A 23,693-nucleotide genomic window follows, 5' to 3' on the forward strand; every position below is an offset into this window, starting at 1 on the left:
TGTGCAGCGCTGCTGTCAAATAGGTGCAGCGTGGTGCCTGCGAGGGGGGTGGCAGTGTGCGGGGTGGGGATGGTTGTCTTGCTGCTCTCAGCTCCCAGGTGGGCAGGAGGAATGGCTACGGGCTGGGGGCGAGGGCAGGAGGTGATTTCTTCCTGCTTTGGGCAGGGGCAAGGCCAGAGATGCTAAATTCACCCACATGGATTTAGTATTGGGGCTTTAAAAGGATATTGAAAACTTGGAAGGCATTAGGAGGAAATGCCATGCAGGGAGGGAATGTGAGAACCCAGTCTGCTTAGTCCTTATCAAACGAAGGGCTGGGTGACTTAATTATGCTGTAAGTACTTTCCCAAATAGCAAAAAGTACTTTAATCTTGGGGGGGGAAAGCACAATGAAAGCCTGTCTGATGGATATAATCAGACCAATACAAGCTGGAAAATACTGTGGCCTGCTAATGGCTTCCACCCCAAAGGGGAAACTGTCTCTTGAAGGAATAGCACGAATTGGCTGGACTTACCTTATGCCTTAACGAAGCAAGTGCTCATTTGTCTGACGAGGTGATACTCATTAGGGCAGTCGGATGAGAAGAGGCATTTCCTACCCCAGGATGCGGGGAATGGGCTCCCTTGTTGGCACTGTGGGGATGCAGGGCCCAAGTTCTGGGGCTGCCGCTCCCCGGGATGTCTGTCTGTCCTCCTGCCACTGGCTGGGGTGTGCTGGGGGTGAGGCCTCAGCCTCCGTGGTCTGTCTGGAGGCCGTTCGATGAGCCAGCCGCAGACGTAGTGCTGAGCTTGTTGGAAGCAGTGGGTCGAAAGCAGACTGCCTCGTACACGAGCAGAGAATTACTTCTGTTGGCTCCACTCTTGCACTTTTATCACTGCTGGCATTAAAAGGGCATTTTATCCAGATTATTCATGCACTGCTAATAACTCCGGAGTGTTCTACGCTAGATTCTCCTTTCAGTTGCACCCAGCACTTCAGTTGCACCGAAGCCAAGGGAGCTGTACCAACAGATCTGGGGAAAGTCAGAATTGGATATTAGATCAGTTTGCATCCATTTCCAAAGCATGTCTACAGAACAGGAACAGCACGAACCCTGATGCTGGCATAATTCCATTTAAATGACATGTCTGCAGATGGAAAAGCTGCCAGTGGGTTTGTCTGGTGGAGCAGACAGAAATGGAGCGCTGGGCTTAAAGACCTGATTAAAAAAAAAGTTGTTCTCTCTTAGGAAATGGAGGTGATGGGTGTGTGGGTCAAGTGCGTCTCCTGCTGCAAGCTTGAGGAGACAGCGGGGCTCTGAGGGAGGATATGGTGAGCGAGGTAACAGCCACCTAAAGTTCTGCTCCCTCTGTGCTTGCCCTAAAGCTGGGGGGACGCCAGGTCTGAGCCCGTAGGCAGGGGTGCAGATGGGGTGATGGGCTATGGCCTCATTCAGCGATGGGAAGCCTTCAGGGAAGCATAGCTCTTGAGGCCCATTTGCGAGGAAATGGAGTGGCTGTCTCTGGCACTGGCAAGGTGACCTGCTAACAGCCCCGCGGGGCTGCAGGCAGCTCGTTTCTCCTCTCAGCTCTCTGCGTGGCTCCAGAAATCTGATCATGCCTTGGAGGAAGGATCCTCGTTTAATTAAGTTGTGTGTGATGGGAGGTAACTTTGAATGATTTCCTTTGGTAGCTGCTCTTGCTTGGGGAATGGTTTGCCTTGTTCTTAATGAAACTTCTCCCTTCTGCTGTGCATGGAAAACTTTTGGTCTCCATTAGTCTCCAGACAGGCCTTCCCGAGATGCCCTTGCTTCGTAGGGACACCAAAGGTCACCGTTTGCTTTTAATGGAGAACTAAAAGTAGCAACAAGACATCCAGCTCCCATGCAAGCAAGTAAATAAACTGGATGTCTCAGCCCAGAGGCTGAATGCTTCCTCGGGGTGAATGCAGACAGTTTGGGAGATGCTGGGCACCCAGGGGCAGGATTGCAGGACTGGGTCTCGTCGTGCGTTCAGCACCCAGTGGTGCTGGGTGTAGCAGAGCTGCAGCTTTACAGTGGCACAAATAAGACGTGTCCAGTCAGCCCAATCCTACAGGTCACAACTTACATATAACTGAAAAACTAAATGTACCTAGTGTGTCTACAGCATGCAGTGTTATAGAACAGGGGAGCCGGGACCAAGTCACGGGTGGCGGATACCAAAGGCTCTGCTTCTGTGGGATGAGACAGGAGCTGCCCTGGGCAGTCCCCCCAGTCCCCAGGGTGATGGGCCCATCTGTGCAACAAGATGGCAATAAGGAGCAAGTGCTACGGATGCTTGTGTTGACTTTGGGTGTAGAGCAGGGAAAGCTCTTCTCTTCTGTCACTAATTCTCCAACCTAACTTTTCTCCATTCAAACTGGGTTTCCAAGCAGCTTTCTGCTAAATCCCAGGCAGGTTTCATAACTGGCCCCGTTTCCCTGGGGCCTCAGCAAAAGCAAAGCGGCTTTTGTCATCTCATTCCTCCTGAAACTTTTATTTCCTGATGAAGAATAAAACTTTTTTTCTGCTGCCTTTGGTTCTTCCAGGCCTGGCTTGTGGGGTTCTCCAGGGGCTGACGGGAGGTGGGAGCCATCTCAGCCCTCGGCTGTGTGACTGCTCAGTTAATCTGAGCTCATGCTGTGCTGCTAATTTCTGATGATGTAGTTAATTAGGAGTCACAAATACTGACTTGGGCTTTCTATATTTATTTATTTTAGTGTTGGGAAGTAGCTGGGGCAGCAGCTGAGGCTCCTATTGCCTTGTTGGAAAAGGGCCCTTTGGGTTAAGGACAAGTTGAACCCCGTCTTCATCCTGCAGGGCCCTGGTGTGTTTCTGTGCCTGCGAACCTGCTGTGAGACAGCTGCGGGTCTGTGCTGCCTCCGCCTGCCAGCCGGGTCTGCCTTGTGCCCGGGGCTGGCAGCGTTGGCATCGGACAGGTCTCGCCCTACTGCAGTTCTGCTGAACACCAGGAGCGGGTTCCAGTGGTGGAGGCTGGATCCTGCGTGCCAGGATGGGACATGATAACAGGGGGCTGCAGACAGCTGTGCTGGACAAATACGTGGTAAAATGCTTGATTCGTCGGATGTAGGCATGGTCACAGCCCCATGAGTGGTGCCCTCCTTGCCCTGGGGATGCCGAGTGCTCCCAGTTTTCCCTGGCATTTTACCACTTGCTGCGACTGAGCACAAGAGCGCCTTGCACACATCCTTGGGTAAGAGCATCTCATCTCAGGAGCCTGAGGGCTCCTCGCTCCACATAAATTGGCAGCATCAGCCTTTGTTGCTGAGCAACCCGTGGGCAGCCAGTGGCAAAGGAGGTGGCTGGAAATTAGAGAAGGATCCACGTCCCCTGCTGAACAGGACGATGCTGTAATCAAGGTCCTGGCCCTGGATGCAGATTGCAGCCTGGTTCAGCCACCGCTTTTAATGCGAGCCCTCGATAAGTGTTTATAATCCTGTAGTGCTCACAGCTTCCATCAAATGCGGCTTGCATTTGTTCCTAGTGCTTTGATCAGGGTAATAAATCCCAGCTCCGTCGGCAAATTGAGCTTCATTTAGGGAAGGCTTTGAGTGCAGTTAGTGTTGATGGTACACGTTGCTCTGCTGTCTCCTGGCTCCCTCCAGCTCGCCAGGGCTGTGCCACCTTTCCTTGGCTGGCCTCAGCAGTGCCACTTGCCTGCTTTGGGGTCATCCCCAAGGAAGTGAGAGGTTTTTCCTCTGCCTCTTGGGCTCTCTGAGCCAGCAGTGCTGATGCCACACTGGTAGCGAGCACTTGGGCTGGTATTGTGCAGGACAGGTGACACCTGGGTGTCCCCAAGGTGGGCTGTGAGGGTGACAAATCATCCTCCAAGTCCTGAGGCCTGTTACAGGAAAAATGACTTAACCTCACCTGGTGAAGTTCATCGTGGGTTAGAGGAGAGAGCGTGCTGATGGCTGCTGTTCAAAAGTAGTTTCTAATCTTGGATGCCATGCAGCCCTGTGCTGAGCCACTTTAAAATTGAAGTCAAAAGTCCCAAAAAGAGCTGAACCCAGCACCCATCACTGAGTAGTGAGGCTGCAGCCAGCCAAAAGAAGGCAAACAAAGCTTCTGCGTGGGCCGTGAGGGTCCCGCTAAGGACAGATGTCCTCCTTGTCTCTGGGTGCCCTGACAGAAAGGTGCTGCCTAGGACAGCCAGCGGGGGAAAGTGCATTGGGTGTCACTGTTCATGAGAAAAATCAGCTGTTCCCCAGCCAAGAATGGGACTTGACTGGGGACTGCCTTGCCTGTGCTCTCCAGGGGTGCAGATTCCACCCCAGGCCTGGAATTGGCACCTTGGTGGGGTTTGTGACCAGAGGATGCTGAAAGGGAAGAGCTGCTGTAAGGGAGCAGTTCTGCAGGGCTGGGAAATGTGATGCTCCTGAAATCCCGGTGTGTGACACCCAGCAAGCAGTCATCTGCTGCAGGCTCGGTGCCAACTGAAGGTTAATCCACTTGAGATCGATCTGCACGGCTTCTCACCATCCTGCCTGGTGTCCCAGCTCCCAGATGTGCCATCCCAGGGCTGCCTGTGCGGGATTTGAGCAGCTTCCTTCATGTGTGGGTCCCTGAAATTCCTGCATTGGCTTCGCATGTTGCTTCTGAAGGCTAATTTGCACGATACTAAACATTTTGATCTGTTCTTGTTCGGTTGCTGCCTCCACCCCTGACCTGCCTTGCACTGACTTTCTGCTGGCAGTAGCCTCCAGCTCCACATCCCCTGCCATTAGGGGACACCTCGTTACTAACATGTACATGCCTGATGTACAGCCTCGTAATTACTGTGCAATTTCACACCTAGGTGATGTACTGCAAGCTCATCCAGTCAGATAATATAATAATTAATCTGCAAATGAAGCTTGCTTTTAAATTAATCCATGTGTTATAGCAGCGTGATGGGTAACTGCTCGCTCAGAGTGAGTCGGGTGTCGCTTGTTCCTCCCCTCCAACTAAACCATGGTGGCTTTAATGCTGCTTTTGACCCATCGTGCCAAAGCAAAGATCTTCTTTGGGCAGTGAGCGAAGGGTGAAGTGGTGCGGGTTACTGGAAGCTCTTTGATGGGAGTCTGCTGCTGCGCACGCTCTGCTCAGCTCCTCAGCCACCTTCTTTTTCTAGCTCTTGCCTGCACCAGGATGTGTTCGGGTGCCCAGGTAGTTTTGCTGGCTGCTGTGGTCATTGGCAGTGGTGGTGACTGCAGCTGCTGAGTTTGCCCAAGCCTTTTGAGGGATTGTACATGGGAAAGGGCTACGGAGTCTGTGTTTGGGGCACTTGGCATGGGGAGAAGGGTTGGGCTGTGGAGGAAGGGGGAGAGGGATTATGGGATGGTTTCAGGCAGCGCTTGGGGCCTTTCGGACATGATGTGGTGGTCCTGGATGGGAGGAGGCTGTGTTGGGCTCTGCATGTGGACCAGTCATGAGAAGGGGTGAAAGGGTGGTGTAGAACTTCCCTCGTGTCTTCTGGTGACAGATGTGGGGGGAGGCTCTGTAGATCCCTGTTTCTGAAAGGAGCAGCTGGGTGCAGACTGTCAGTAAATGCTCTCAGCTGCGCCTGGGATCCTGATGTTGGCAACTGCCAATGACCTGCTGATTCCTCTGTATTTCCCCATGTCAGAAGTGCTTGTTAGGACTAAGCACAGGTCTGTGGTCAGCACATGGTTGTGGTAAAATGAGCTAGAAGGATGTCCTGTGCTTCCTGCCCTCTGGTTTGTGTCCTGCTGCTTCACAGCAATTGGCACCATGGACTGACTGTCTTCTGAGTAGGCTGGTTACTCCCAATCCCAAACTTTCCCTAATCCTTCGCTGTATCTGACTTGAAATAGTTTGAAAATTAGGGAAAGATCTGCTTCAGTTTGTGTGCAGCTTCCACAGAGCTCATGTCCCCCATCAGCTAGGTCAGAGTCAATAGGTCTCGCATGAGCAGCGCTTGATATGGGTACCTCGGAAAATACCAAATGCCTTTTTGTTTCTCTGTAGCTTTTAAGACTTTGGGAGGAAACGTGGGTTCATGTCTTTAGGAGGACCTCTTTAGGAGGTCAAAAGCTTCTGGGAACTGTGTGCTGTCAGCAGTCAGTTCAATGCTTCTGCAAAGCCAGAACTTGTGTATTTCACTGCAATACCGGATTGGTCTAAATTTTAAACCCTTCCTACCTTTCTCTGTTTGGTTTCCCCTTAAGTGAACCCTTTCAGAGATGCTTGTTAGTTCATCTCCGTTTGAACAGGGTCCCAGGAGTGCCGGGTGTCTGTAATGCTAAACACCACTGTGTGGGTTATCTCCCTCTGTCAGTCCCTTGCATTGTGGCTCTTTCTGCCCTTCCTCCTGCAGCTGGGAGCCCAGGTCCCACTCATTCATTCATTAATCCCTTTCATTCTGTGCTCGTTTGTTCCTATCCTCTGCAGCATGGGGAGAAAATTGCAGTCCCGAGAACAAATAAGAATTCTTCTCATCTTTGGAAATAAAAGCCAGTCCATTTAAATCATTTGTTCTCTTTGAGATTTGCCTGCTTGCAGATGAGAAGGAGGCCTCCTATAATGGAGTCGGAGCCTGAGTGCTGAGCAAGAACAATAGGGGGAACCCATCCCTACTGCTTTTGTGTTGCTCCCTGCCCCTGCGAAGGGGATCAGATGAAATTTCCAGGGCAGATGGATCAGCTTTAATGATGCACCCCTGTGCTGCTCAGCAAATGTGATTAAAGAGAAGAGGTTCACTGAAGGCTGCGAAGCGATGCTGTGGCTCCTGCCATGCAGCACGTCCACCACTGCCGTGTTTCTTCCCCTTGTGCCCTGGGGGCGTGCTGGGATGTGGGTCCGTGCAGTCACGGGTTTGCCTGCTGGGACACTGACCCTTTTCCTGGCTGTGTGTGCATGGAGAGCCCTGGCAGCTCTGGAGGGGACGAGGTATAAGCCCAAGTGTGTGCTCCCTTCTGATGGCCATCAGACCTCTCTGGGGGTGACATCTCCCTCAGCTTGTGCCAGCTGAGCCCTTTACTTAAGTTTGCCTTATTCTGGAAATAAGTGCTGACTAGCTTTGCTGGGCGAGCAGTTTAATTCTGAACTAACAAGAGACACTGGAGCTTGCCCTGCCTGGCTTCCCGTGCTCAGCCAGGCTGGGGCAAAGGGTGTCTGCAGGGAATGCGCTGTGCTGAGCTGGGAGAGCTGCAGGCGTGGGGTGGCTCTTAGCCCAGCTCCTGTCTGTGGTGTGGATGCGGCTACCTGGGGGGGATAAGGGATGTGGTGGGAGGAGGCTTTGGGAACTTGCTTTATTGCACACGGGTGAGTGGTGGCTGATCTTGTTCCCCTGCAAGGGCACAGCAGAGACCCATGCCTGGAATCACTGCTCCCAGGATGGATGTGAACAAGCTGCCTAGCTTCTGTAATTCATTAAGTGATCCTTTGAATGCAAGTTTCCCACTTTGCAGAGGTGTTGATTGTCAGGTGTTTGAGATGCTCTGGAAGTGTCTGCTGCCTTCTGAAGTGTCCCTCTTTAAAGCTCAGCAGATCCTTGGATGTCTTGTCCCTGTTTAATGCAAGGTACTTCTCTAGCTCGAGCACTCAGCTATGTCATGAAACTTGTGGGAGTAATGAACTCTGGGAACTGCTTATCTGTAGTTAAAGTATTTGGAAATAAGTGTTTTTGTCCTGGAAACCAAGTGATATCTTGCACTTAAACAAAACTGAAGCATGTCATCTCAGATGTCGTGTGCTCACAAAACTGCTTGAACAACCTTCAAAGCAGAAGTTTAGTGTATAACTGACAGGGTTTAGTTAATACTGCTTTTTGGAGGGCAATATAGGGACTTAATTCTTGGAAAGTAAGAATATGTTTTTGCTTTGGTTTTGATTTGGGTGAGCCCTTTCACTCCATCTCACCCAAGTGAAGTAGTGCTGCCACTTCTGGAGGAAGTAGCTTACCGATAGGATAAAGCAGGCTGTTACCTGGCACTTGCAGTCCTCACTGCCTCTGTCATTGCTTTCGTCCCTGGTGTGCTTGGGAAACTGAAGAAGCTCACCTACCAACTCAAGAGAGGTTTGTCTGCCGTGGTGCTGGAGAGCAAAGACCTCTGAAAACCTGTCCTGTGCTGCTGCCTGATAGCATGCTTGTGCCCGGGGCTCACCACTGCATGGGGATGGGGTTGCCGGAATCCCTGAGAAAATGAATGGGGCTTTCGAGAGCTGTTTGCTTACGGTGCTGTTGGGGAAACTCAGCCTTGCCTCTCCCTTGTCCCAGATCTCTTCCTTTCACCACCCTAATTCTCCAGAGGCAAAAGCGTCAGTGTCCATCTTGAGCTGACCAAGTAAATCGAGCTGTTGCCAGTGGCCATCGCGCATCTCACAGCCAGGAGCCAGGATCCTTCCTGCAGGATGCAGCGCATGGACCTGGGCTGACCTTGGTGGTAAAGAGTATTTCAGGTTGTGTGCTGCTGGGAGGCTAAAGCTCGCCTGGGGCCTGGCTGCCGTGTGTCATTCACCTGCCTGTGCTTTGTGTCCCAGTGCCCTGCTTCTTGCTATGGTTAGAGGCAACCGCGCAGCCCCGTGCTGTGCTGCGGCCGGTAAATCAGCCACTAAAGCAGCATTTCCACTTGTTGTTTAAAAACACTGCCTGCACTAAAAATGTCTCTGCCCATGCAACCCAGACTGTGAACGGAGGAGTTGTTGGGCAGCCTGGCTTGGCTTGCAAGGGTGCTGAGCAGGCTGCTTAGCATGACAGTAGAGCCCTTTCATTGTTCATATGCAACAAGTGCAGGGTGGGTGAGATGAAGAAGCTGCTTTGTGATTCACAGCTGAGTCACAGGTGCTCTGACTGGAGGTGTCCCCACTTTAGAGCAAGGGGAGAGGACTGAACTGAGGCCTAAATTCTAACTCTAACCCCTGGGAGGTCAGAGGTGTCCTTCCACAAACACCTTGGTGGGTAATCCCTGCTGCAAGAGGTCTGGCCTCCCCCTTGTGCAGCTGCCCTGCAAACAGAGCCCAGGTGCTGGCCCAGGTTGGGTTCAGTGTGTTCTGATTAACCCCAAACTGTGAACCATGTGAAAAGTAGCGCTGCTGCCCCATCTGTAGTGTGGGTTGACCTGGCCCTGTTCAGATGTGGAGGATTTTCTGGTTTTGCAGCTCTTCAAGGATAAAGGACATGAGTTGAGCCTTAATTGTGGCTTTAAATGAATTTAAATCTCTTGAAAAGGCTGCAGGTAAAAATAGAGCTCTGGGAGGAGGAAGTGCCTTGCTGCAGGGGCAGCTGGTTTGGCAGGCCGGACTTGAACATTTGGGGTGTCTGTGGAAAGGCCAGAGCTCAGCTGCCTTTGTGCAGGGTTAAAAGTGGTTGAAGAGCTGTGGCTGCTGCTGGGTGAGGTCTGTTTCAGCTGGAAGACTGAAATGGCTGCCACAGGCTGCCGAGGCCATCTCCCTCCTGTCAGTCTGCAGCGATGCTGCCTGGCTGCTGCTTCTCCACTGCTTTAACTCATAGGAGAGAGGAGTTTCTGGAGCTGTTGCTTGCTTTCTTTTGAGGAGAAATAAGCAGAGAAATGTTAATGGGGAAAATACAGCACTTCCCCTTCACCGGTTCTCTTTGGTTTGAGGTAAAATGCACTCGGGCTCCTGGGAGGAAGAGGAGTGCCTTCCATGTGGTTGTCTCAGTCCTGGTTTTTGTTAATGTAATTTCGTAGCCTGTCTCTCAAAAGGCCTTGCTAACGAGGCAGGGTGCGAACTTGGTGTGAAGGTGCTGTAAGCAGCACTGCCTACAGCAGCGGCACATGGGGCTGTGCGGTTTGTAGTCCCAGCCTGGCTGTCTGGTTTAATTTCTGCTGCTGCCCTTTCCATCAGAGGCAGCTCGTTCTCAAGGTGGAGAAAAATATTTGTGATCCCAGGGAGATTCATCACAGCCGGTGCATACTCCACTGATGCTGACCCTGTTATGGCCAAGTTGAAATGCCAGGGGTTGGGCCCTGTTGTGCCAAGCACCACACAGATGTGGGATAGTTAAGGTAAAAAACCCCAAATGACTCAGAGGCAAGTGGTTATGGGGGGAGAGGGTGCTCACAAACACATCTGACATGGGAGAGCTGAGCAAATTGCTGCTGTCCAGCCTTGCAGGCCCAGAAAGGCTGGTTTCCTCTGCTGTGGAAGAGTAGCTTGGAGGAGTTTTGGAGGAGCAAAGATGTTCCCTCTGTTTCTGGGTTATGAATGTTGTCACTTCTGTCTGATGTTCCCGAATTCTCAGGGGCAGTGGCGCTACAGGCATTAACCAGAGTAATAACAAGTCATGTATTTATCTTGCATCATGCCCAGAAGGCCAGAAGAGGAGATCTGGGATGCAAGTTGCTGTGCTAGATGCACGCTAAACCATAACAACCCTCTGGCCTTCCAGCCCTTGCTGCTTGGGGGAAGCATCTTAATCAAAACCAAGAAATGCACCGGGGCTGCTCGGTGCTGATGGGGAGAGAAGGAGGCACTCATTGCTGCGAGGCCAGCCTGCACCATGGAGCCGGGGAGGACGAGCCCTGCTCACTGTGTGGATGCACGGGACATCGCTGGCAGCTCGTGGAGCAGAGCCAGCCCAGGAGCACCTCCCCTCACCTGCAGGCCCTGTGGGAAGCGGTGTGGGCAAACCCCAGCTTCCCAGCTGTATTTGTTACACTTGGCAGCAAGGGCCTTTTCCATCCTGCCTCTGTGTGAAGCCTGAACATCTGGGGGGAGCTAAAACTTGGTAACAGCATCAACAGGAGTTCTGTTCTCCTCTCTAATGACTCACTGATATGGCTAGCAGCTCGTTACTGTGCTGCTCTGCCTAAATGGACAGTTAATTTGCTCATAGCAGGCACTACTAGTTTGCATCCCTTATCCACTGTTATTGATGTAACTGCACCCAGCCACAAATTAATTGTCTGCTGCTTTGTTTGCTCAGAGCAAATTGCTTGCAGATGTATCATATATTCATAGATGGTAGATGAGAGTGGCGAGGTGCTGTGTCCTCTCCAGCCCTGTGTACCAAACTGATTGTCTGATTAACAGCCCGTGGTGCTCGGAGGGAGGGAGGTGTGTTCAGGAGCAAAATCAGGGAGCTTGAGAGGATGGTGCTGGGTAACCTCTGAAGGTACTGGCTGTTTGCACAAGTAGCTCAGTGTCACTGTCATCGTTCTCTCTACTGTATGCAGCTGGGGAGTGATGCAGAGGTGCTGGGGTTAAGCCCTGCAGGAAGAGCTGGGGGCGAGCCATCATCTACCCGCTGCTGGAGCGAGACTCGTGGCTGGGCTTGAAGTGCTTGGACCTGCACACACAGGCTGTTTCTTCCGCTGGTTGTCTTCACCCAGCAAAAGTGAAGTATTCTGCCCTGTCTTCACGGCATTGACAAAAGTCTAACATCAATGATCTTAAATTAATGATATGTTGAAAGCTCAGGGCTAAAGGAGCTGGAATTAATATCCTTGAGACCTGTCTAGTTCTGCCTCTTCTGACACCTCCTAATTTTCCATGTAAATTGCCTTATGGATCTTTGGCTCAAAGGCTGCCTTGTTTGGTGGGGGAGTCTGGCATGTCTGCTAGGAAATTATCCGGCGTAATGGCAAGGTTATAATTGTGCTGCAGCTATTCAGACCTGCCTCCCCTGCGTGGACGCCCTATCTGTGACTATTTGAATAATCACCACATTTATAGCAGTTCAGCGTGCATTTCAGGTTTGTTAATACCCTACACCACTATGTGATAGGCCCGCGTGTGCACAGTTGTGCTCATAATAAAGCATGATGTTTAATCCCCTTGTTATATTGACTCCACTTTGCATGAACAGCGGAGATGGTTCTTATGCACACACCTGGAAGAATAAGCTCAGGCTTCGCCTTATCCATGTAAAGCAAATTCACCCAGAATTTTGCAGGAAGTATATAAAGGTGTGAGCACAGCTGCAGGGAAATAGATTCAAAAGGCGTTGATTCACTCAGTTCTGGATATTTTGCTGTACAATCTGGTTTCACAGAAAATGAAATGTGGGATTTGACTTCTTAAAATTAGTCATACAATGGGGGGAGAAGCTGCGCAAGTCATTCAATCAGCTGAATTTCATTCAGCTTTTAAATTAAAAAAGTCTATTGACTGTCTGTGCTTTCAGTGCTGCTGACCTTGATGGCTGCGTGGAACAGAACTTGTCGCACCAAGCTCTTCACACAAATAGAATAAATAAAAATGAGGCACAGAAGAGCCAGCATCCCTTTGTGCTATGTTTGCAACTGGAAAAATCCCTTCATTTTCACGCAGCACCTCTCCTTACTTTTAAGGCCAGACCTGAAGAGCCACAGTAGCATCAATAAGCTCACAGAGGAGGGGGAAGCCTTGTTGGCAAGGTGTCCCTGGTTGAGCCTGGAAGAGGGTTGTAGAAAGGAGTCTGTGTGAACAGAGGTGCAGCCAGGTGCGTGCCCGTGCTGTAAGCTCGGGGGGCTCTGCCCTTTCTCTGACAAATCTGCTCCCTGGGCTGGTGGGACAGGCTCGGGCTCAACCCTGTGGAACCTGGCAGCTGCTTTCAGGCAGCTGTGTGAGGGTGGGGGCCCTTCTGACATCAGGAATGAGAGAGAAGTCTTTGCTCGGTTCAATCATCCGACTTCGGGGATAGATCAGCAGAGACTGGGCACCAGGTTCGTTCTGACCATTAAATTGTTTATCAGGTAGGGAGTTAGGATGGGAACGAGCAGGCCAGAAGCTTTCCTACTCAGGCAGGATCTCTGTAGGCTGGAAGGTGGCTGTGTGGGGAACATCCCCTTGCTGACACCAAATGCTGCTTTGGGCTTTGCTTATGTTCAGTTTTGAGTTTGTTCTACAGCGTGTTTTGGCAGCAGTGAGTTCAGGGCATGCTTGGGGAGGGGAGCCTGAACAGGCACCTATGCTGGCTAAAGAACAGGCTGAAAGCAGCCAAAATCAACTGCCTTGACAGAGCTACTAACAAGAGAAAGAAGAATGCAATAGATCTTGGTTTTAAAAAAAAAATCACCTCTGGTTTTAATTAGTTTAATAATTACATTTTCAGTCTGCTTGAAAGACTCAATCAACTTTTATTTTCCACCCTGGGAGAAAGTAGCATGATCTAACTTCTGGAGGTGGCTTATTTAAAAAGAACCAAACCCACAAGTTTTCTTTCATAAAGCACGAGGAAGATTTTTTTCCCCTGTTGACTACTGTTCCCATCATGCTGAAACTGTGTGGCTCACTGAATCTTCAGTGCCCATTGCTCCTCCTGGAGCTTAAAGCAAACCTCTGAGAGGTGCTGCTGGTTTCTCTTAAGGTGCCTTTGGGCACCTCTCTGAGGTGCCCAAACAGTACTGAATGGTCTCTGTAATTCCTTAAAGCTTCCTTGGATCTCTGTCCCTTCCCGGTGTACCACCGCCCATGGTTATAGACGTCTTTTATCACATAATAGACATCTTTAATATAAAATTGTACAGCTTTGACAAGTGAGCTAACATCATGATCCTGGAGGCTGATGCAGCCCTAAGTGTAGTGACCCTAGAGGCTGATGCAAACTTTCCCAGCAGCCTAAAAGGAAACCTCCAAGTAGAAGCCCAATGGGGAGAAGTCAGGTCAGGAGCGGGGAGGAGAAAAGCCAGTGTCACGCTATTTGGGTGCTTTTACTGTGTATTGTCATCCAGGGCAGAGTCTCTGAGGTTTCAACAGCTTGTCTCCTTTTAAACCAGTGTGTGTGTGCACGCGTGGTTGTCCTGAGTTGACAAACCAAGCTAGGCAGATGGCTGGAGAGGTGCTGTTTCATCTTGCAGTCTGTGGAACAAAGCTGTAAATAACCCTGGCAAGCAAATTGCAGGGGAATGTTCAAGATCCAATGTGTCTTGTTGGAATATATCCCCACCACTATGAGCACCCATTTCTCTAGCTGTAAAAATGGGGATAAGTTCATTTCTGCCCAGCTCTACAAGTTCTGAGAACAGAGTTATTAATGCCTCATTAAGTGGCCCAGAGGGTGGTGTAGAAGTGCAACCTAAGACAGTTTTGCTAGCTTCAAAAATAGTAGAGCATCTGCTAATCAATACTCATTCCCACTCCTTATCCCAACCAGCTACAGCTCGAGTAAGGCTATTATTTTTTCCCCCTCTAGGTGTTTGCTGTTCTCACTAATGCATCCTGAAACAGCCAACGGCACCAAAATGTCAGATGTGATCTGAAGCAGCAGGGCGGGTAATAGAAGCCCCTTGCAGAGCCACTGCTCCAGCTGTCCTCATTATGTGACACTGTCCAAGTGCAGGCAGGCATTTCACAAGTCACTGAACGGCTCCCGCTTTCAGACAGCGGTGTTTCTTCTGGAAGTAGATGAGTGTCCATGTCTGTTTGGATTTTGCAGTGACCTTTTGTAACCTTTTTCTTTTGGAGCCATTTCCCTTTTTTCTGTTACTGCACCCTTTCATTTGGTTAAAAGGAACAGATATTTAGCAATTTCTTTAGTCTTCCAGCCAGGCTTTATACTCCATATTTCTCAAAAGTTCCTTTACCCTGAGAGTTATCAGCTTTCCCCTCCCAGGGGTCAGGCTGATTTGATTAGGCGACTGAGCTGAGTTCTGCTTCACAGTGTCCCGTTCTGCAGCAGCCAGCTCTTGTCCCTTGCCACCAGTGCCACCCTCAAATTTCCCCCTTGGAGCATTGCTTTGCAAGTCACACCCGCTGCTTTCCGCCCTGAGGTGGCTGCATTCCGGGGAGTCAAGTGCAGGTAAATCGGTTTCTACAGGGTTTTGATGAAAAATGTGTTCTGAAATACAAAATGCTGCTAAGGCAGTAACTTTGTGAACTGCCTTTGTTTTTTCACACTTGTAATAGCTAACAGTAGCAGAAGGATTGAATTCCTCTAAGGACCGTGGTGCTCTGCAGTGTTGTTTGAGCCTGTTTACCATGTGAGCAGTCAGAGGCAGAAATTAAAATTTGGGCTTCTACATTCAGCTGTCACAATTGCAATTCATTAGTATTGATGGCTCCTCTTTAAAGAAGAGATTAAATGTTTCAGAAAGTCATGACAGATCAAGTGCATCACAGCCTTATTACTGGTTACAGAAGCTTGTTTTCTGCAAGTAATTCTGTAAATCAGCTGTATGTCACTAAAGCTTAGCCAATCTCTTACTCATCTGAAGCAATCCTCTCACTGCTGGGTCCTGTCTTCCAGCACGCAGGATGCATCTGATATCTTTGCATCTATTGGAATCTGTATTTTAAAGAATTAGCACAGTGAAGTGATCTGGGGAGATTAAAGAAATGGAGTTCGTCCTGCCTCTAATCCAGCAAGTCTCAGTTTATCTGCCCAATCCCTGATGCTCTGTGGCTTGTCAGCGCTGTGGCTTTTATCTGTCACTCAGCTGACTGCTTCAGACTCAAGTTCTTCTGGTAGCTTTCTCTCCTTGAATCACTCGCTGCTCTTGTTTTCCGTTCCTGTATTAAAGGACAGTCGAGTTAAACAGTTGCTGCAGATTTTATCTGAGATGTCAGCCTATACTTTGCAAGAAAACAAAATGGTCATTTTTCTGTCTTCAGCCGTCATCTGAGGTTTGAATCGCCAGAATTTGTAAAGCACTTGAAATTATTAGATTCAATAAACGAAGGACAGCAGCATATCGTCGTCTTGGCAGTTTGTTTTGGTGGTGAAATCGGAGCCCTGAGACTTAGATGTCAAACTCCTCTCTTGGGCAGCTACAGAAGAAGCTTCTGGCATGATCCAGACCTTGTTTTGCTTGGCTTTAATCTAATCCCACTTCATTAATGCTGATGGAGGCAGTAGTGTGAGAGCAAACTCTGGTTTTCTTCCTGCAGTCAACCGGGAAAAGGGGGTCGAGGCAGGCCAGTTGTGCAGGCAGCCTGCTTGCACAGGCACGTGCCGTTCAGTGCCTGCGACTGCCTGATGAGTGTAGACCTCATGGAGGTGTGTGCCATGTGCAGGATGCCACCCTGCTTTGGAAGGGATTAAATACCCATCCCAACGTGGGTGCTGAGGCTGGTCAGATGGCAGTGAGGCTGCGTGATACTCGCACCCCTTCAGCGGGTCAGTTTGGTTCTGGGGTGTCTCTGGACGTTGCAGGCAGGTTCCCAGGTTAACTCTTATTCCAGGGGTTAGTAAGACCTGCATGTGTGTGCTGGAGGGAGCTGCGATATGGAAACACAGCAGAGTGCTTCAGTCTGGTCCAATGTTGCCCCACATCTGCCCGCAGCGGACTTTCAGTGGTGTAGGTCACAACTGCAGCACTTACAGCTTGCTTTATCATAGTACCCTTGTAGTCTTTCAAGCCTTTCCTCTCAAAGCACAGAGAATAACTTCTGAATTTTCACAAATGGGTGTGAGTTGTGAATGCTGCTGCTGAAGAAAAACTTCTCTAGGCCTGCAGAAGCTAAGACAGCATGAAGAAAATAGGCAGCCAGCCACAAAAGGGCTGACTACCACCAGGCCTGCCGTGGAAGGCCTGTTTAGACATTGTAGTAAATAAGCCAGAGCTGTACACTGGGCCAAATCTCCCTGCGCATCTGTGCGGCCAGCTCAGTACAGCCTGGAGACCACAGCGGTGTCTTCCCTATCTCACATCCACACACAACCACTGCTGCTATGTGCTTTAGCCAAATCTGGAGATGAGAACGTAGCAGGATACCAACAGCAGGGCTCTAATCCAGTCCTAGCATGTCTGAAATTGAACCCAGCACCACATGGGCAGGGAAGATGGTAAATCAGACTGCTGGTCTGGAGATGTTAGCGGCTGAGAGGTGGGCTGCAGAGGCTCCAAGAGTACTTCTCCAGTGGTAGGATCTGTGCCGTGACCCTGTACTGTGATGGTAGAAGGTCTTATGGGGTCTGCCATCCGAACCTGGAGAACTGTGGCCATACCCCCGGGCTATAAGTGCAGGAGAACAAGTGGGATGGAGAAGAGCCTGGACAGCTTCCAGCTGCCTTCAGAAAGGCTCGTGTTTTTGTTCCCTGCCATGGTAGTGTGTGATGCTTTCCTGCTCCAATGGCCTGTGCAGCATCTCACCAGGGGTTTTACACACGTTTCTTTGCTCTTGCCTGTGCTCAAGTTGGCACTGGAGCCACTGGGAGATGGCCTGGCTGCCCTTCTGCTCTGACGGAGTTTGAAGATGAAGGGGTCTCTGGGACATACAGGTCCTTGTGCTGGTCATTGCCTTCTAAGAACCCAGACTGGCCTCTTTGCCAATCCTGTAGCCATCAGCACTCCCCAAGATCTCCTAGTAGGACTAGAGGTAAAGCCACAACCTGCTGACTGGGCATAGCCCTTTTCTTGACTGTGTGCAAAGCTGGTCTGCTCCCTTTCCCTCTCCTCGGTAAGAAAACAGGAGTAATTAGCTATGCTGCAACAATATAATGAACGGCAGGCTGGATTTGCTGGGTAAAGCCTCCCTGAGCACATAGGAGACATCCTAATTACCCTGATTGGGCCATTACGATGCAAGGTTGATGGGGAGATGCTGGAATGTTGTTTTGCTTTTTTCTTTTACCCAGAGTCTGAGAGTGTCAGGAAAAGAGGGGGGAGGTCTCATTAAAATCCCCCTGAGAAAGACACGTAATTCATTTCACACGGAACAATTGATGTTTCCCATGCTGCAGAAAGACTGAATATTAATTCCAGCAAATGGGTCCCTTCTCATTGAGCTGCCAGTGTTTGTGTTCTTAAACGTAGATATTGTGTCAGTATTGGCTGGGGGCCTTGGCTTGGCACAATGCGTCTCAGCCTAGGAGCAAACGTTTGTGTACTTTCTCCAATGGCAGTGGTTGGCTGGGGAAAAGTATCTGGACTTGAATAAAAGCGAAGGATGGGCAACTTGTTCCCTCTCTGAGAGGTGACATTTTAGTCCTTTTTTCCACTCCTGAAGCAGTTTCCTGTTGATAACATAACGTGTTTGCGCTGCCAGAGCGCTTGGAGATCTGAGTCCGGGAGTAGGGTCTAGGAAGCTGCATAAAGGCTTGACCTTTGTTAAACAGCCCCAAAAGGGTCAGCCCCCAAAGGGTCTGTGCAAGCTGAAATCTGAAGTCTTCATTTCTGAGCAGGGGCGAAGGACAGAGGGAGGCCTGAGGTGACCCATCTGCTCCTTTTCAAGCCTGTTTCCCTGGGGGGGAGAGACCTGGCTCTGGACAAGGTGCACCAAGAACCAATCTCCTAAAGAAATAAGTGGATAAGAGCTTTAAGAAGCTCTCATTGATGTTAACTTCACCCGCCACTTCCACCCTGTTCATCCCTACCAAGTGCTCTGTACCAAAATGTGCACACGAATGCTAGTGTTTGGCTTTCTGTGCTCAAACCCCGTGGGAGAGAAGTTACAGGACTGCATCCTGCAGTGGGGTGTGGGTGTCACAAGCACTGCTGCTGGATGGGGCAGGAGTTTTCTCCTTGCTCTTTTCACCCGTGCTTTTTCCTTTTCTCCCTACTCAGAGAGCCCTGCTTTCCCCTGTGAAGTTTCTGGTGGAGCAGGGCATGGCAGCCCCGTGTTGCTAAGCTGCTGTGTTTCAAGCAGCGCGTGTAGGAAGATAATCATAAGAGCTCCTTCGAACTTAGGAAAAAAAACAATTCAATAACAACCAAACATTAGGATAATTAAAGCGATGTCACTGACTGTCAGTCCTCCCTACCCTGTGAGTGGAAACCTGCAGGGGACAGAAGAGCACGGGTTGGAGGGAAGGGCTGACTCATCTGTAAAACCTCATTTCTTCCACTTAAAACTAAGTTAAGGCCTAAACCAAAGCCCGTGTGTGTCACCGCTGAATCAAAGCTCAGAAAATCCCCTGCCCTGAGGGTGTTTGTTGCACCAGACCGTGCAGGCCTCCTTTTCTCATGAGGTGTTGGGTGATGCGCTCAGTAGCCAGGGTGCAGTCTGCTCCCTGTTCATTGTGCTAAAAACCCCGACTGCTGTGGGGTAAACTTAACCTCACCCCGATGTAACGGGCAGAGCCTGGATCTCAACTCCGGGGCTCTCACCCTGTGTGGAGCTGCAGGACTGAGCTCTGAGCCTTCAGCAGTGCTTGTGCTGCTCGGCTGCTGTGCGCGGGGAGGGCGATGCCGATGCAGCCTGACTTTGCTTTTGGAGGAATCCTTCCCGACCCCAGGGAGTGCTGGCATTACTCCAGTGTCAGGTTGCAGCACAGCCTAACCACGTTTAGAGGCAGTAAAACGTACCAAGCTGACGGCCCTGGAGGCTTTTCTAACGTCCCTGTCCTCAGCATGTCCAGAAGCGCTTTGGAAAGCAGCGTGCTGTGTGCACCGTCACGTCTCGCACTGGAGTAAGCCACCCCTCTGGTGTAACTGTGTGGTTGTTGAAGCCCACTTCTGCCTTTCTGGAGGAGCCGTTGCTCTCCTGGGAGATGAGGGGTGGCGATTTCCGTAGCCGGCGTGTTGCACGGGTAAAAGGTGCTGAGGGGATCAACTACAGGCCCTGTATGATTGCAGGACCAGTTTCCCAAATGGGATCTGGGCAGGGCGCAAAGACTTTAAAAGCAGCTATCATCTCTAATGCCCCCCTGTAATGAGGGTCTGTGTCTCTTCAGAAGGTTTTCCCCCAGTGGTGCAGAGCTTTCTGTTCCGAGCACTGCCCTCTAAGTATGGCTTCCACATGCCTTATGTCACCTGGAGGCACCCAAGGGCTCCCGCCTGCGGGAGAAGCTCCATGCTCAGAGATGGGGGCTCCAGCTGAGCCCCCCACCCTTTCACATCACCCATCAGTGAGACTTCCCTGTGTGCTGCCCCCTCCCCGTGCTGTCTGTGCCCCCTCCAGCCCTGCTGCAGGAGGGTTCAGCCCACGGCGGTGAGCGAGGAAGGGCATTGCTGTGTGGTCCCCGCATCTGGCGGGAGGGCTACCGTGAAGCGAGTGGGCTGGGAGCGTATCTGTACCTGTTGCGTGGCTCGTCTCCCACCGGTGAGTCTGCTGAATGAAATTCATCCAATTAGCCACCCGGGAGGACTGATGAAACACCGTTAGTCAGCCTGGCCGTGTCCCAGGGGTCGTGAGTCACCCGGCCTCCCCCCTCCCCAGCCCGCAGCGCGGGCTCGCTCCCCGTCAGGGCTGCGAGTGCTCCTGGGCAGAGACTTCAGGCAGAGAGTGGTGTCTGGGGAAGGATGTCACCAACGTGCTGCCTGGCAGGGCTATGGGGACCTCAGCTCATCCTTCCCATAGAGCTGCAACAGTGGGGCAGGAGGGAATAGGCTTTATTGCCCCACGGGGCTGTGGATAGTGGAGAAGAGGTAACTGAAAAGGGTGAGTCGGGGAATAAACGCTGCAGGCAGCTGCCGAAGAGGGCTCTGCTGCTAGCTTGGGAAGTAAAAGTAAATTAACTGGACCATATGCCCCTTGTGGGAGTTTATCAAGAGCAGGTCTGTGACATGTAACTTCAGTTGCACCTCAAAGGACAAGGAGGGGAACAGGAGTGGGTGGAGAGTGAACCCATCTGTCATCCTGCTGTCTGACGAGGCAGCTAGCAAACACAGGAAAAGTGCTGGTGAAAAGAGCCAAGGAAATTTGTCTTGTCCGGAATGGCAGGCTCTTGAACCAAGTAACTAGACTGAATAGGTTCTTTCTACCACCCTTTTTTCCTCTCCTTCCTGGCTGTTTACTTGGATTTCCTTTAGTTCCTCTTGAGCGAAGGAGACAAAGGGCTGCCTACAAGAGGCAGGGCTGCAGGGAAACACGCTGCGTTATCTCTGCGCCCTGCTCCCCGCGCCTTTCACACGGACTGCAGCACGGGCTGCCTATCTCCGTGCGAGTAGCTGTGTCCTTTTCTATTTAGCGATGCCTTTTGTTCTGCCTCTGCAATCAGCAGCAGAGGCACTGAGATGGGGCAGGGGGCATCACATAACAAATATGAACAGCAGAATAGACAAAGGGGTAAAGCTGGGTATGTATCAGTACACTGACAGGCTCTTTGACTCAACAGAATCTGCTTTGGGAAATAGTGGAAAGGAGTAGGATGTTCAGTGTTGGCCACGCCGAGGGGGTGTGGGGCAGAAGATGCTGGCTTGCCACCGTGCTGAGCTCTGGGGCAGGGTGCTGGAGGAGGGCTGGGGCTGGATGTGGCCCAGCTGGCAGGAGGGGGTGCAGCTCCTCAGCAGCAAGGCTGTGTCTGAGTCCTTAAAGGTGGTCTCTGGGGAGGGTGTCCGGCAGTAAAGGGCGGTGGTGTCAGTAAAGGAATGGCATCCTGTCCCCCCATTGCCTCCCACGCAGCAGCAGGGCAGAAGAGGTTACTGCCGGGGAGGCAGCAGAGGTACACCGGCTACGCAGAGGCTATTTAGCCACTAGAACTCCTTAAAACACCCTAGGTAGGGGGGACACCTTTGAGCAAAAGGTTTGGGTTCGAAGGAGCAGCTGTTGTTCATCTTGCCCAGTGCTTTGGGGTGACCTAGAGGATGTGGCAAAAAGCTATATGCTGTCTGTTCTTTGGTTTGCTTTCTGTCTGCACCTCTCTTCCTAGCAAATCCACAGGTGTCTGCATCCCTCTATTCCTGAAGAGCATTTGCTGCAGTTGTTACAGATGTACGCGGGGAGGGAGGGAGCCTGCAGACAGCATTCGAACATCTGGGCTAAGGAATCCTTGCAGGCGGGCAGGAGGAAAATAACGGGGAAGGGGCAGGTGCCTCTGCTGGGACTTGGGCTGAACGGGGAGCCCTCATCCCTTGCACTGGGATCAGGTCTGTCTAGCACAGCTGTTCCCCCTTTAGATCTCATCTATGTGAGGACTCTCCTGGGGAGGTGCCAGTGTACTGTGCCTTGATGTCGGTGTGATGGGGTCTGGAAAAGGCTTTCCCCATGGAGACCCTTTCCAGCATTGCACCAGCTGGTCCTGGCCTTGCTCCATGGTTAGCCCCCTGTGCCCTGGTGGTTTTGGGCACGGGGCTTGGCCATACCAGGTCAGCCTGACTCATTTAGGATGGGAATAGATTGGCTCAACCATAAACACCTTTACCGTAAGCAAGATAACATCTTTAATATGCTGCTCTGAGAGCCCTGACAGTTCAGTTGTTTTTCCTTTCCCTTACGCTTTCCTCGCTGCTGGTATTAAAGGAGGGGAAAAAAGCACTCAACCTTTACCACCTTTCACAGATAAGAGTCCCAGTCCTCCCTTTGACTTCCTTGTAGAAGAAAGTTACAACAATGGTTTCACTTGTCTCGAGAGCAAGTCTGTCATGGCACAGCACACAGCTTCCTTGACCTTCGCTCCTGAGCTCTTCAGGGAAAATGCTGACCAAAGAGCAAAGAAGTCCCGTGAAAACCAGCACAGGTGAAAATTCCTGGAAGTTAAATGGGGCGAAGATTTTTAAAGTCATAGTTTGATATCTCTATACGTGCCTGTCTGGCTTTGTTGTCCAGGGAAAGAAGGGGAGAAAATTGACAGAGTACCAGAGTCGCAGTGTGGATGTGCTTCTGTGGTGGGTGGAAGCTGGCAGAGCCTGGAATGGAAGTGCAGGGCCCCTGTTACGAGGTTTGTTCTGATCTGCTCTGATCGCTAGAGGTGAGTGAATGGCTGTTTGTTCTCTGCGGGGTGTAGAATGAAATACTGGCTGTGTTTAAAAATATCTGCAAGCGCGCTGTGTGCACTAGGTGCACCTGAAGGCTTCAGAAGTCCTGTGCAGGTGGTAGTCTGGCTGTTCGGCTGCGTAAGGGTGAATTTCTGTTCTGGGGATATTGTGGGTGGCTGGCAGCATGAAAGCAGAAGTGTGGTAACAAATTCTTCTGTGCTGTGAGATGTTTTTAATGCCTTTTTATATTAAATTAATCTGCGGCAAACAGTTCCTCCATGTTTGACAAGGTGTTTAACAATGCCTGCACTATTCCCCAGGAGTCTCTGTCAGTATAATCCCCTGCCTCTAGTTGATCTGTGCTGGCTTTTCTCTAATCTTTGTAACAAGCAAAGCAATTTCCTAATCTTCAACTGTTAAAGCCTCATATGCAAACTAGACATTTAATTTTCCCTCTAACTTTTTTTTAAAGCGTTTATTATTTGAAGAAGCTGCGTAAGCAGCTCTGCTTCCTCTGAGCTGCCTTTCCATATCTTCTTGATCCACAGACCTCTGTACACTGTGTTTTCCAGAGTCATGATTAAAGCCCAGTACCTGGGGTTCCCTGATGGCCATGCGGACTGCGAGGCACGAGCAGCAGGAGGAACTAGCAGTGTGAAAATAGGCTCATTGGCATGAAAAGCCACAAGTCTGGTGTTAGCAGTAGTTCTGAGAATTGTTCGCAGTCCCTTGAAGCAGTGCAATTGCTATCTGCCTGATTTTGCTTGAAATAGTTAGGATTAGCATCAAAATGAGCCAGCTTCTGAAAATACCTTGGTTGCCAAACAATATAGCCCACTGGAGGCAGATGGTGCTGGACCAAAAGGCCAAGCAGCAGACATAGGTGAGACACCTGTCCCCAAGATTGCTCTCACTTCAGTTTGCTTCCAGGTTATGAGCACAGGCATCAAAGTTCCCAGCTCAGATATATTACCAAAACCAAGTATACGAAGTTGTATTTTGAAGGCTCAAGTTTTGAATCCGGAGGCTCCATATTGTCATGGTGCTTAGAACACCGGCCGTGCCCGGAGGCAGGGAGTCTTTGGGCAGTGTTGTTGGTAGAGGTTTTGCTCTTCCAGGGTGACATTCCCCCTTGAAATCCTTCTGTCCTTTCTCTCTTTTCCATTCATCCTCTTTGTGGGCCCAATGTCTTGTGTGACAGAAGAGCCCT

General features: G+C 50.7%; 1 long non-coding RNA gene across 1 annotated transcript in view; it reads left to right on the forward strand.

Moving 5' to 3' along the window:
• Positions 1 to 23,120, forward strand: part of LOC121056786 — a 31,645-nt gene extending 8,525 nt beyond the window's left edge. Inside the window, exons 2-4 of the long non-coding RNA XR_005813494.1 lie at positions 22,068 to 22,245; positions 22,335 to 22,476; positions 23,032 to 23,120. This is a non-coding gene — a long non-coding RNA (uncharacterized LOC121056786). The remainder of the gene's footprint in view (positions 1 to 22,067; positions 22,246 to 22,334; positions 22,477 to 23,031) is intronic.
• The last annotated feature ends 573 nt before the right edge of the window (positions 23,121 to 23,693 follow it).

This window comes from Cygnus olor, chromosome 18 (genome assembly GCF_009769625.2).
Source record: "Cygnus olor isolate bCygOlo1 chromosome 18, bCygOlo1.pri.v2, whole genome shotgun sequence".
Classification (NCBI taxonomy): Eukaryota; Metazoa; Chordata; class Aves; order Anseriformes; family Anatidae; genus Cygnus; species Cygnus olor.